Here is a 14,713-nt window from a genome sequence, read left to right on the forward strand (position 1 = left end):
CATACCCAAGGTACTGAGATTGATAAGATGGTGAGGAGTAAGCACTATATTCGTGGCTCCGGATTGGCCAAGAAGGACTTGGTAACCGGAACTTCAAGAGATGCTCACGGAGGATCCGTAGCCTCTACCTCTAAGAAGGGACCTGCTCCAGCAAGGACCCTGTCTGTTCCAAGACTTACCGCGGCTGCGTTTGACGGCATGGCGGTTGAACGCCGGATCCTGAAGGAAAAAGGGCATTCCGGATGAAGTCATCCCTATCCTGATCAAAGCCAGGAAGGATGTAACCGCAAAAACATTATCACCGCAATTGGCGAAAATATGTTGCGTGGTGCGAGGCCAGTAAGGCCCGACGGTGGAAATTCGACTGGGTCGATTCCTACATTTCCTGCAAACAGGAGTGTCTATGGGCCTGAAATTGGGGTCCATTAAGGTTCAAATTTCGGCCCTGTCAATTTTCTTCCAAAAAGAACTAGCTTCAGTCCCTGAAGTTCAGACGTTTGTAAAAGGGGTACTGCATATACAGCCTCCTTTTGTGCCTCCAGTGGCACTTGGGATCTCAATGTAGTTTTTTTGGATTCCAAAAGTCACATTGGTTTGAACCACTTAAATCTGTGGAGTTAAAATATCTCACATGGAAAGTGGTCATGCTGTTGGCCCTGGCCTGGGCCAGGCGCGTGTCAGAACTGGCGGCTTTATCCTGTAAAAGCCCTTATCTGATTTTCCATTCGGACAGGGCGGAATTGAGGACTCGTCCTCAATTTCTCCCTAAGGTGTTTTCAGCATTTCACTTAAACCAACCTATTGTGGTGCCTGCGGCTACTAGGGACTTGGAGGATTCCAAGTTGCTGGACGTAGTCAGGGCCCTGAAAATATATGTTTCCAGGACGGCTGGAGTCAGAAAATCTGACTCGCTGTTTATCCTGTATGCACCCAACAAGCTGGGTGCTCCTGCTTCTAAGCAGACGATTGCTCGTTGGATTTGTAGTACAATTCAGCTTGCACATTCTGTGGCAGGCCTGCCACAGCCAAAATCTGTAAAAGCCCATTCCACACGGAAAGTGGGCTCATCTTGGGCGGCTGCCCGAGGGGTCTCGGCTTTACAACTTTGCCGAGCAGCTACTTGGTCAGGGGCAAACACGTTTGCTAAATTCTACAAATTTGATACCCTGGCTGAGGAGGACCTGGAGTTCTCTCATTCGGTGCTGCAGAGTCATCCGCACTCTCCCGCCCGTTTGGGAGCTTTGGTATAATCCCCATGGTCCTGACGGAGTCCCCAGCATCCACTAGGACGTTAGAGAAAATAAGAATTTACTTACCGATAATTATATTTCTCATAGTCCGTAGTGGATGCTGGGCGCCCATCCCAAGTGCGGATTGTCTGCATTACTTGTACATAGTTATTGTTACAAAAATCGGGTTATTGTTGTTGTAAAACCATCTTTTCAGAGGCTCCTTCTGTTATCATGCTGTTAACTGGGTTCAGATCACAAGTTGTACGGTGTGATTGGTGTGGCTGGTAATGAGTCTTACCCGGGATTCAAAATCCTTCCTTATTGTGTACGCTCGTCCGGGCACAGTATCCTAACTGAGGCTTGGAGGAGGGTCATAGGGGGAGGAGCCAGTGCACACCAGCTAGTCCTAAAGCTTTTACTTTGTGCCCAGTCTCCTGCGGAGCCGCTATTCCCCATGGTCCTGACGGAGTCCCCAGCATCCACTACGGACTATGAGAAATAGAATTATCGGTAAGTAAATTCTTATTTTAGGCACAAAAGGTGTTTATTAAGCAGCTATTGGGAAATCACTTCTTGTGGTATATATCCCTGAGTTATTATAGCGCTGTGGTGTGGGCTGGCATACTCTTTCTCTGTCTCCCCAAAGACCTTGTGGGGTCCTGTCCTCAGTCTGAGCATTCCCTGTGTGTGTGCTGTGTCGACATGTTTGATGAGGAGGGTTACGGGGAGGCGGAGCAAGTGCAGATAAATGTGGTGTCGGTGCTGACTCCTGATTAGATGGATATGTGGAAGGTCTTAAATGACAATGTAAACTCATTACACAAAAGGTTTGATGATGTTGCTGCCGGGGGACAGCCGGGCTCTCAACCCGGGCCTGCCCAGGCGCCTCAGAGGCCGGCAGGGTCTCAAAAACGCCCACTATCTCAGTTGGTTGACACGGAGTCCGACTCCAGTGTCGACGATGAGGCACAATTACAGCCTAAAATGACCAAGGCCATCCGATACATGATTATTGCAATGAAAAATGTATTACACATTTCAGAGGTTGACCCTGTCCCTGACAAGAGGGTAAATATGTTTGGGGAGAAAAAGCAGCCAGTGACTTTTCCCCCCGTCACATGAATTAAATGAGTTATGTGAAGAAGCGTGGTGATTCCCAAAAGAATACTAAAGGCGTACCCTTTCCCGCCAACGGATAGGTTACGTTGGGAATCCTCCCCTAGGGTAGACAAGGCCCTGACGCGCTTATCTAAGAGGGTGGCCTTGCCGTCTCAGGATACGGCCGCCTTAAAAGAGCCTGTGGATAGAAAGCAGGAAGGTATCCTGAAGTCAGTGTATACACACTCTGGTACTCTACTGAGACCGGCTATTGCTTCAGCCTGGATGTGCAGTGCTGTAGCAGCATGGACAGATACTCTGTCGGAGGAGTTAGATACCCTGGACAGGGATACCGTATTGCTAACCCTTGGCCATATTAAAGACGTTGTCTTGTATATGCGGGATGCCCAGAGGGACATTTGCCTGCTGGGCTCTAGAATAAATGCAATGTCCATTTCTGCCAGTCGGGTCTTATGGACTCGGCAATGGACAGGGGATGCCGACTCTAAAAAAAAAACACATGGAGGTTTTGCCTTATAAGGGTGAGGAGTTTGGGGACGGTCTCTCGGACCTCGTATCCACAGCAACGGCTGGAAAGTCAACATTCTTGCCACAGGCTTCCTCACAGCCTAAGAAAGCACCGTATTACCAGATGCAGTCCTTTCGTTCTCAAAAAAGCAAGAAAGTCAGAGGTGCGTCCTTTCTTGCTAGAGGCAGGGGTAGAGGAAAGAAGCTGCACCATGCAGCCAGTTTCCAGGAACAAAAGTCCTCCCCGGCTTCCACTAAGTCCACCGCATGACGCTGGGGCTCCACAGGCGGAGCGGTGGGGGCGCGTCTCCGACACTTCAGCAATCAGTGGGTTCGCTCACAGGTGGATCCTTGGGCTATACAGATTGTATCGCAGGGATACAAGCTGGAGTTCGAGGTGACCCCCCCTCACCGTTACCTAAAATCTGCCTTGCCAGCTTCTCCTACGGAGAGGGAGGTAGTCCTGGTGGCAATTCACAAGCTGTACCTCCAGCAAGTGATAATACTGGTACCCCCCCTTCAGCAGGGAAAGGGTTACTATTCCACACTGTTCGTGGTACCGAAACCGGACGGTTCGGTAAGACCCATTCTAAATTTAAAATCCTTGAACATTTACATGAAAAAGTTCAAGTTCAAAATGGAATCGCTCAGAGCGGTCATTGCGAGCCTGGAAGAGGAGGATTTTATGGTATCTCTGGACATCAAGAATGCGTACTTGCATGTCCCCATTTATCCACCTCACCAGGAGTACCTCAGGTTTGTGGTATAGGACGGTCATTTCCAATTCCAGACATTGCCGTTTGGTCTGTCCACGGCACCGACAGTTTTTACCAAGGTAATGGCGGAAATGATGGTACTCCTTCGGAAGCAAGGAGTTAGTTATCCCGTACTTGGACGATCTCCTCATAAAGGCGAGGTCCAGGGAGCAGTTGTTGATCAACGTAGCATACTCTCAGGAAGTGTTGCTACGGCACGGCTGGATTCTGAATATTCCAAAGTCGCAGCTGTGTCCCGGAGGAAAAGGCTCAGGAGTTAGTGAATCTGGTCAGAGACCTCCTGAAACCAAAACAGGTATCGGTGCACCACTGCACGCGAGTTCTGGGAAAGATGGTGGCGTCATATGAAGCCATTCCCTTCGGCAGGTTCCATGCCAGGATCTTTCAGTGGGATCTGTTGGACAAGTGGTCCGGATCGCATCTTCAGATGCATCGGCTGATCACCCTGTCCCCGAGGGCAAGGGTGTCTCTTCTGTGGTGGCTACAGAGTGCTCATCTTCTTCAGGGCCGCAGGTTCGGCATACAGGACTGGGTCCTGGTGACCACGGATGCAAGCCTCCGCGGATGGGGGGCAGTCACTCAAGGAAGAAACTTCCAGGGCCTGTGGTCAAGTCAGGAGACTTCACTACACATAAATATACTGGAACTAAGGGCCATTTACAACGCCCTGAGTCAAGCAGAGCCCCTGCTTCAAAACCAACCGGTGCTGATTCAGTCAGACAACATCACGGCGGTCGCCCATGTAAACCGCCAGGGCGGCACAAAAAGCAGGATGGCGATGGCAGAAGCCACAAGGATTCTTCGATGGGTGGAGAATCACGTCCTAGCACTGTCAGCAGTGTTCATTCCGGGAGTGGACAACTGGGAAGCAGACTTCCTCAGCAGGCATGACCCCCACCCGGGAGAGTGGGGACTTCATCCAGAAGTCTTCACACTGATTGTAAATCGTTGGGAACGGCCACAGGTGGATATGATGGCGTCCCGCCTCTGCAAAAAGCTAAAAAGATATTGCGCTAGGTCAAGGGACCCTCAGGCGATAGCTGTGGACGCCCTAGTGACACCGTGGGTGTACCAGTCGGTTTGTGTTCCCTCCTCTTCCTCTCATACCCAAGGTACTGAGGATAATAAGAAAGAGAGGAGTAAGAACTATACTCATCGTTCCGGATTGGCCAAGAAGAACTTGGTACCCAGAACTACAAGAAATGATCTCAGAGGACCCATGGCCTCTGCCTCTCCGACAGGACCTGCTACAGCAGGGGCCCTGTCTGTTCCAAGACTTACCGCGGCTGCGTTTGACGGCATGGCGGTTGAATGCCGGATCCTAACGGAAAAGGGCATTCCAGATGAAGTGATTCCTACGCTGATAAAAGCTAGGAAGGATGTGACCGCAAAACACTATCACCGCATATGGCGGAAATATGTTGCTTGGTGTGAGGCCAGGAAGGCCCCAACAGAGGAATTCCAGCTGGGTCGATTTCTGCACTTCCTACAGTCGGGTGACTATGGGCCTAAAATTAGGGTCCATAAAGGTCCAGATTTCGGCCCTATCTATTTTCTTTCAAAAAGAACTGGCTTCACTGCCTGAAGTGCAGACGTTTGTTAAGGGAGTGCTGCATATTCAGCCCCCTTTTGTGCCTCCAGTGGCACCTTGGGATCTTAACGTTGTGTTGGATTTGCTGAAATCCCACTGGTTTGAGCCACTTAAGACCGTGGAGCTAAAGTATCTCACGTGGAAGTGGTCATGCTGTTGGCCTTGGCTTCAGCTAGGCGCGTGTCAGAATTGGCGGCTTTGTCATGTAAAAGCCCATATCTGATTTTCCATATGGACAGGGCAGAATTGAGGACTCGTCCCCAATTTCTCCCAAAGGTGGTATCAGCGTTTCATTTGAACCAACCTATTGTGGTGCCTGCGGCTACTCGGGACTTGGAGGATTCCAAGTTGCTGGACGTAGTCCGGGCCCTGAAAATTTATGTTTCCAGGACGGCTAGAGTCAGAAATACTGACTCGCTATTTATCCTGCATGCACCCAACAAGCTGGGTGCTCCTGCTTCAAAGCAGACTATTGCTCGCTGGATCTGTAGCACGATTCAGCTGGCACATTCTGCGGCTGGACTGCCGCATCCTAAATCAGTAAACGCCCATTCCACAAGGAATGTGGGCTCTTCTTGGGCGGCTGCCCGAGGGGTCTCGGCTTTACAGCTTTGCCGAGCTGCTACTTGGTCGGGTTCAAACACATTTGCTAAATTCTACAAGTTTGATACCCTGGCTGAGGAGGACCTTGAGTTTGCTCATTAGGTGCTGCAGAGTCATCCGCACTCTCCCGCCCGTTTGGGAGCTTTGGTATAATCACCATGGTCCTTACGGAGTTCCCAGCATCCACTAGGACGTCAGAGAAAATAAGAATTTACTCACCAGTAATTCTATTTCTCATAGTCCGTAGTAGATGCTGGGCGCCCGTCCCAAGTGCGGACTTCTTCTGCAATGCTTGTATATAGTTATTGCTTACATAAGGGTTATGTTATGGTTGCATCAGGTTGGTCTGATGCTCTGTTGTTGTTCATACTGTTAACTGGGTAAGTTTATCACGAGTTATACGGTGTGGCTGGTATGAGTCTTACCCTGGATTCCAAAATCCTTTCCTTGTACTGTCAACTCTTCCGGGCACAGTTTCCTTAACTGAGGTCTGGAGGAGGGACATAGAGGGAGGAGCCAGTGCACACCAGTAGTCCTAATTCTTTCTTAGTGCCCTGTCTCCTGCGGAGCCCGTCTATTCCCCATGGTCCTTACGGAGTCCCCAGCATCCACTACGGACTACGAGAAATAGTAAAATAGAATAGTAAAATCTTATTTTATATATATATTCCAATCGAATCATGGCACTCTGCGGTCTCATTCAGGCAATAAAACGCAGCTCCCAGGAAGCTTGCAGCGACGTTTCGGCTTTAATAGCTTAACAAAGGCTATTAAAGCCGAAACGTGTCTGCAAGCTTCCTGGGAGCTGTGTTTTATTGCCTGAATGAGACCGCAGAGTGCTATGATTCGATTGGATTGTACATACATGTAATGGGCACCACGGCAGCTGATGTTGGAAGTGACAGTGCCGGTTACTAGTGTGTATGTATGTATATATATATATATGTATGTGTGTGTATATATATATATATATATCTCTATCACACACACACACGCACAATATCCAAAGACCATGTCAGGTGTAAAATGAGTGGTGCCTAGTCATGTGGCTTTTTCAATGCAGGCTTGTTGTGCTCCACCCACATTGTATTAGTTCTGAGCCAATAGAAGCTTTTCTTTATTATTAAAACAAGCCCAGCCTGAGTGTCGGCAGCATTGCAGTGTGTAAATGCAGAGCAGGAAAGGGAAGCATTGAAGCAGTGCTACAGTAGATGATGGGAGGAGGGGTAGGTTTGTGAGAAGAATTATGCTACTCATTGGTGGCTGGTCCTTGGGGATAGAGCCACTATGGTAAGCAGGGGTATACGTTTAATATGCTGGCTGTTGGGATCCCGGCGTTTAAGATACAGATGCCAGAATGCTGGCATACCGACACAACAGGGCTTTTCCAACTCCCACAGAATAGGAATAGAACTTGTGGCAAGCCTGCAGATGGAAAGCACAGTGAGCCTGCAAGAGGACTCTGTGCTTGCCCTGTTGCTGGGATGCCACTGTCGGTATATTGACGTTCAGCATATCATACTGAACTATAACCTGGTACGTCAGAGTCTGAGAGGGAGACAGAGCCTCCCACACTGCTACATACCCTGCAATAAGGTTGTATGTGTTTCACACATACAACCACTTACTGTATTGCACATTGAGGAGGTTCAGAGCAACAAGTGCTACTGCTTCTACCCTGCCTGCCACGAGTGACGCTGGGTGTCACTGTAGAGCAGCCTATCATAATGAGAAGAAAGAGCTGTACGCGCCCACACAGCCGGGGAAATGTCTGTTGCTTGGGCAGTGGCTGCATACGCTCCCCGATGCGGCCGACTTTTAACTTGCAAATTATTAAATCGGACAGTTATGCTGGAATATCCTGCATGACAGATTGATATTATTGGATTGGTTGCATACACTTTACAATTATAATTATCTGGCCGATCCATCAATATGAGGATCTGCTAGATAATTGTATAGTGTGTGCTCAGTATAAGCTATTCAGCAAATTGATCAAGAAAGCATTTACTGGTAATGGTGCTATGTGATTGTTTATGTATACATTGTATCAGACTGAGGCAAGAAGAGCTGATCCTTACAAGCCATACAGAATTAAATGAATGGGTGCTACATTATCTTGGATAACACTCGGTAATTGCAATGCTCTGTTTAACATCTTACAAAATGTAAAAGTAAATCTGACTGGGACTGTTTTTTTTTTTTTTTTACACTTGCTTTGTCATCTCCCAGGAGGAGTTTCAACAGAAGAGCGGCCTGATCACTTCCGGATTTGTGAACCGCATGACGCGCCGGTGTGATCACGTGATCGGCGCTGGTCATGTGGTCCCGGGCGGGATCATACGAAATCAGCAGCACTGGTTCTACTGGCTAGTACAGGCCATGTGACCGGCTGCGATCACATGATACAAACTTTATATCTCATTCTTATGTTTTTATGATATTTACAACACTCGTTTCTATGAATAAAGACATGTATAATATATTCTATACTACTGATTGCCTTCTGTTGTAACGAAATATTAAATTTGTGAAATAGATTTTATTAAGTGTTAGTAGGTCTAGCAGATGTTTCCAACTAATCCCTAATTACTAAGGGTATATATAGTCCATAAGTTGGACATTGGACTTATGCTCCTGAGGAAGCTGGCACCCATTAGACCAGCGAAACGCGTTGGGCTCTTCTCTGTAGGACCACAAGCACCAGCACCCATGTCCACCTCCTGGCCTCATTTGGACCTACTGGCATCCACTGGATCAAATTCCGGCACAAGTTCTTCACAGACCCTTACTTATCCCCATCTGCCATCTGGACCCTATTTGCATGGGACTCCTAGGGGACTTATATCCGGAAGAAAGTCTGGTAAAATGCTCTTACACCAACTAAACTTGTGGGCAAATGTGGAATAGTGTCCTAGCCAGGAACTGTGGACATTTTTTACAAAAGGGTTAACCTTTGTGGTATCCTACAGAATTCATTTAATATATTCTATCAGTGTTGTTTTACCCGTGAGGGATAGATTATTCTCTTGTAGATGAATGTGTATTAAAAGATATATTTTATATTTTTATATTGTGTTTTGAATCACAGCCGGCGCCAGTACTTTTCTTTTTCTTGCTTGTATCTACCATTGTGGGAACTGACCTTCCCTGTACGGGCTGCCGTTGACAGCGCACTCCATCTACTTAACTCTATTCAGATATCCCCTACTCCCTTCCCAGAGAACGGCAATACTATAAGTTTTGCCCAGAAAGACAGTCATCTTGCAGCCCATATTACCCCCCTGCAGTCATACCTCCACCCACTACTGGCAATGTCACAGGACTGCCTACTCCCTGAGTTGTTTTGGCATGTGAAATTGAAGAAGTAGTTTTGTACAGTCTAAAAAAACAAAAACTTTTCTCTGACGTCCTAGTGGATGCTGGGGACTCCGTAAGGACCATGGGGAATAGCGGCTCCGCAGGAGACTGGGCACAAAAGTAAAGCTTTAGAACTACCTGGTGTGCACTGGCTCCTCCCCCTATGACCCTCCTCCAAGCCTCAGTTAGATTTTTGTGCCCGAACGAGAAGGGTGCACACTAGGTGGCTCTCCTGAGCTGCTTAGTGCAAAGGTTTTTTATGTTCAGTGAGACCTGCTGGCAACAGGCTCACTGCATCGAGGGACTAAGGGGAGAAGAAGCGAACTCACCTGCGTGCAGAGTGGATTGGGCTTCTTAGGCTACTGTACATTAGCTCCAGAGGGACCGATCACAGGCCCAGCCATGGATAGGTCCCACAGCCGCGCCGCCGGCCCCCTTACAGAGCCAGAAGACAGAAGAGGTCCGGAAAATCGGCGGCAGAAGACGTCCTGTCTTCAACAAGGTAGCGCACAGCACTGCAGCTGTGCGCCATTGCTCTCAGCACACTTCACACTCCGGTCACTGAGGGTGCAGGGCGCTGGGGGGGGGCACCCTGAGACGCAATAAAAACACCTTGGATGGCAAAAAATGCATCACATATAGCTCCTGGGCTATATGGATGAATTTAACCCCTGCCAGAATACACAGAAAAACGGGAAAGGCCGCCGAGAAGGGGGCGGAGCCTATCTCCTCAGCACACTGGCGCCATTTTCCCTCACAGCTCCGTTGGAGGGAAGCTCCCTGGCTCTCCCCTGCACTACAGAAAGGGTTAAAAAAGAGAGGGGGGCACTAATTACGCGCAGTATTAAAAATACAGCAGCTATAAGGGGAAAAACACTTATATAAGGTTATCCCTGTATATATATAGCGCTCTGGTGTGTGCTGGCAAACTCTCCCTCTGTCTCCCCAAAGGGCTAGTGGGGTCCTGTCCTCTATCAGAGCATTCCCTGTGTGTGTGCTGTGTGTCGGTACGTTTGTGTCGACATGTATGAGGAGAAAAATGATGTGGAGACGGAGCAGATTGCCTGTAATAGTGATGTCACCCCCTAGGGGGTCGACACCTGAGTGGATGAACTGTTGGAAGGAATTACGTGACAGTGTCAGCTCTGTATAAAAGACAGTGGTTGACATGAGACAGCCGGCTACTCAGCTTGTGCCTGTCCAGACGTCTCATAGGCCGTCAGGGGCTCTAAAGCGCCCGTTACCTCAGATGGCAGAATATGACGCCGACACGGATACTGACTCCAGTGTCGACGGTGAAGAGACAAATGTGACTTCCAGTAGGGCCACACGTTACATGATTGAGGCAATGAAAAATGTTTTACACATTTCTGATAATACGAGTACCACCAAAAAGGGGTATTATGTTCGGTGAGGAAAAACTACCTGTAGTTTTCCTGAATCTGAGAAATTAAATGAGGTGTGTGATGATGCGTGGGTTTCCCCCGATAACAACTGATAATTTCTAAAATGTTATTGGCATTATATCCTTTCCCGCCAGAGGTTAGGGTGTGTTGGGAAACACCCCCTAGGGTGGATAAAGCGCTCACACGCTTGTAAGAACAAGGGCTCTACCCTCTCCTGAGATGGCCGCCCTTAAGCATCCTGCTGATAGAAAGCAGGAGGGTATCCTAAAATGTATTACACACATACTGGTGTTATACTGCGACCAGCAATCGCCTCAGCCTGGATGTGCAGTGCTGGGTTGACGTGGTCTGATTCCCTGACTGAAAATATTGATACCCTAGATAGGGACAGTATATTATTGCCTATAGAGCATTTAAAAGATGCATTTCTATATATGCGTGATGCACAGCGGAATATTTGCCGACTGGCATCAAGTCTAAGTGCGTTGTCCATTTCTGCCAGTAGAGGGTTATGGACACGACAGTGGTCAAGTGATGCGGATTCCAAACGGCATTTGGAAGTATTGCCTTATTAAGGGGAGGAGTTATTTGGGGTCGGTCTTTCAGACCTGGTGGCCACGGCAACAGCTGGGAAATCCACGTTTGTACCCCAGGTCGCCTCTCAACATAAGAAGACGCCGTATTATCAGGCGCAGTCTTTTCGTGGGCAAGCGGGCAAAAGGTTCCTCATTTCTGCCCCGTGACAGAGGGAGAGGAAAAAGGCTGCAGAAATCAGCCAGTTCCCAGGAACAGAAGCCGTCTCCCGCCTCTGCCAAGCCCTCAGTATGACGCTGGGGCTTTACAAGCAGAATCAGGCACGGTGGGGGCCCGTCTCAATGAATTTCAGCGCGCAGTGGGCTCACTCGCAAGTAGACCCCTGGATCCTTCAGGTGATATCTCAGGGGTACAAATTGGAATTCGAGACGTCTCCCCCTCGCCGTTTCCTAAAGTCGGCTTTACCGATGTCTCCTTCTGACAGGGAGGCAGTTTTGGAAGCCATTCACAAGCTGTATTCCCAGCAGGTGATAATCAAGGTACCCCTCCTGCAACAGGGAACGGGGTATTATTCCACACTGTTGTGGTACCGAAGCCGGACGGCTCGGTGAGACCGATTCTAAATCTAAAATCTTGAACACTTACATAAGGAGGTTCAAATTCAAGATTGAGTCACTCAGAGCAGTGATTGCGAACCTGGAAGAAGGGGGACTACATGATGTCTTGGGACATCAAGGATGCTTACCTTCATGTCCCAATTTACCCTTCTCACCAAGGGTACTTCAGGTTTATGGTACAGAACTGTCACTATCAGTTTCAGACGCTGCCGTATGGATGGTCCACGGCACCCCGGGTCTTTACCAAGGTAATGGCCGAAATGATGATACTCCTTCGAAGGAAGGGAATTTTAGTTATCCCTTACTTGGACGATTCCCTGATAAGGGTAAGATCCAGGGAACAGTTGGAGGTCGGTGTAGCACTATCTCAGGTAGTGTTGCGGCAGCACGATTGGATTCTCAATATTCCAAAATCGCAGCTGATTCCGACGATTCGTCGTCTGTTCCTAGGGATGATCCTGGACACAGTCCAGAAAAAGGTGTTTCTCCCGGAGGAGAAAGTCAGGGAGTTATCCGAGCTAGTACATCAATGAAAGGGTTCTGGGAAAAATGGTGGCTTCCTACGAAGCAATCCCATTCGGCAGATTCCACGCAAGAACTTTCCAGTGGGACCTGCTGGACAAATGGTCCGGGTCGCATCTTCAGATGCATCAGCGGATAACCCTGTCACCAAGCACAAGGGTGTCTCTCCTGTGGTGGTTGCAGAGTGCTCATCTTCTAGAGGGCCGCAGATTCGACATTCAGGACTGGGTCCTGGTGACCACGGATGCCAGCCTGCGAGGCTGGGGAGCAGTCACACAGGGAAGGAATTTCCAGAGCTTATGGTCAAGCCTGGAGACATCACTTCACATAAATATCCTGAAGCTAAGGGCCATTTACAATGCTCTAAGCTCAGCAAGACCTCTACTTCAAGGTCACCCGGAGTTGATCCATTCGGACAACATCACGGCAGTCACCCACGTAAACAGACAGGGTGACACAAGAAGCAGGAGGGCAATGGCAGAAGCTGCAAGGATTCTTCGCTGGGCGGAAAATCATGTGATAGCACTGTCAGCAAGTGGGGACTTCACCCAGAAGTCTTCCACATGTTTATAAAACTCGACAAGTATTGCGCCGGGTCAAGGGACCCTCCGGCAATAGCTGTAGACACTCTGGTAACACAGTGGGTGTACCAGTCAGTGTATGTGTTCCCTCCTCTGCCTCTCATACCCAAGGTACTGAGAATTATAAGATGGAGAGGAGTAAGCACTATATTCGGGCTCCGGATTGGCCAAGAAGGACTTGGTAACCGGAACTTCAAGAGATGCTCACGGAGGATCCGTGGCCTCTACCTCTAAGAAGGGACCTGCTCCAGCAAGGACCCTGTCTGTTCCAAGACTTACCGCGACTGCGTTTGACGGCATGGCGGTTGAACGCCGGATCCTGAAGGAGAAAGGCATTCCGGATGAAGTCATTCCTATCCTGATCAAAGCCAGGAAAGATATAACCGCAAAACATTATCACCGCATTTGGCGAAAATATGTTGCGTGGTGCGAGGCCAGTAAGGCCCCGACGGAGGAATTTTCAACTAGGTCGATTCCTACATTTCCTGCAAACAGGAGTGTCTATGGGCCTGAAATGGGGGTCCATTAAGGTTCAAATTTCGGCCCTGTCAATTTTCTTCCAAAAAGAACTAGCTTCAGTCCCTGAAGTTCAGACGTTTGTGAAAGGGGTACTGTATATACAGCCTCCTTTTGTGCCTCCAGTGGCACCTTGGGATCTAAATGTAGTTTTTGGGTTCCAAAAGTCACATTGGTTTGAACCACTTAAATATGTGGAGTTAAAATATCTCACATGGAAAGTGGTCATGCTGTTGGCCCTGGCCTGGGCCAGGTGCTTGTCAGAATTGGCGGCTTTATCCTGTAAAAGCCCTCATCTGATTTTCCATTCGGACAGGGCGGAATTGAGGACTTGTCCTCAGTTTCTCCCTAAGGTGGTTTTCAGCGTTTCACCTGAATCAACCTATTGTGGTGCCTGCGGCTACTAGGGACTTGGAGGACTCCAAGTTGCTAGACGTTGTCAGGGCCCTGGAAATATAGGTTTCCAGGACGGCTGGAGTCAGAAAATCTGACTCGTTGTTTATTCTGTATGCACCCAACAAGCTGGGTGCTCCTGCTTCTAAGCAGACTATTGCTCGTTGGATTTGTAGTACAATTCAGCTTGCACATTCTGTGGCAGGCCTGCCACAGACAAAATCTGTAAAAGCCCATTCCACAAGGAAGGTGGGCTCATCTTGGGCGGCTGCCCGAGGGGTCTCGGCTTTACAACTTTGCCGAGCAGCTACTTGGTCAGGAGCAAATACGTTTGTAAAATTCTACAAATTTGATACCCTGGCTGAGGAGGACCTGGAGTTCTCTCATTTGGTGCTGCAGAGTCATCCGCACTCTCCCGCCCGTTTGGGAGCTTTGGTATAATCCCCATGGTCCTTACGGAGTCCCCAGCATCCACTAGGACGTCAGAGAAAATAAGAATTTACTTACCGATAATTCTATTTCTCGTAGTCCGTAGTGGATGCTGGGCGCCCATCCCAAGTGCGGATTGTCTGCAATACTGGTACATAGTTATTGTTACCAAAAAAATCGGGTTATTGCTGTAGTGAGCCATCTTTTCTAGAGGCTCCTCTGTTATCATGCTGTTAACTGGGTTTAGATCACAAGTTATATGGTGTGATTGGTGTGGCTGGTATGAGTCTTACCCGGGATTCAAAATCCTTCCTTATTGTGTACGCTCGTCCGGGCACAGTATCCTAACTGAGGCTTGGAGGAGGGTCATAGGGGGAGGAGCCAGTGCACACCAGGTAGTTCTAAAGCTTTACTTTTGTGCCCAGTCTCCTGCGGAGCCGCTATTCCCCATGGTCCTTACGGAGTCCCCAGCATCCACTACGGACAACGAGAAATAGAATTATCGGTAAGTAAATTCTTATTTTATA

Source organism: Pseudophryne corroboree, chromosome 1 (genome assembly GCF_028390025.1).
Source record: "Pseudophryne corroboree isolate aPseCor3 chromosome 1, aPseCor3.hap2, whole genome shotgun sequence".
In the NCBI taxonomy this organism is placed as follows: domain Eukaryota; kingdom Metazoa; phylum Chordata; class Amphibia; order Anura; family Myobatrachidae; genus Pseudophryne; species Pseudophryne corroboree.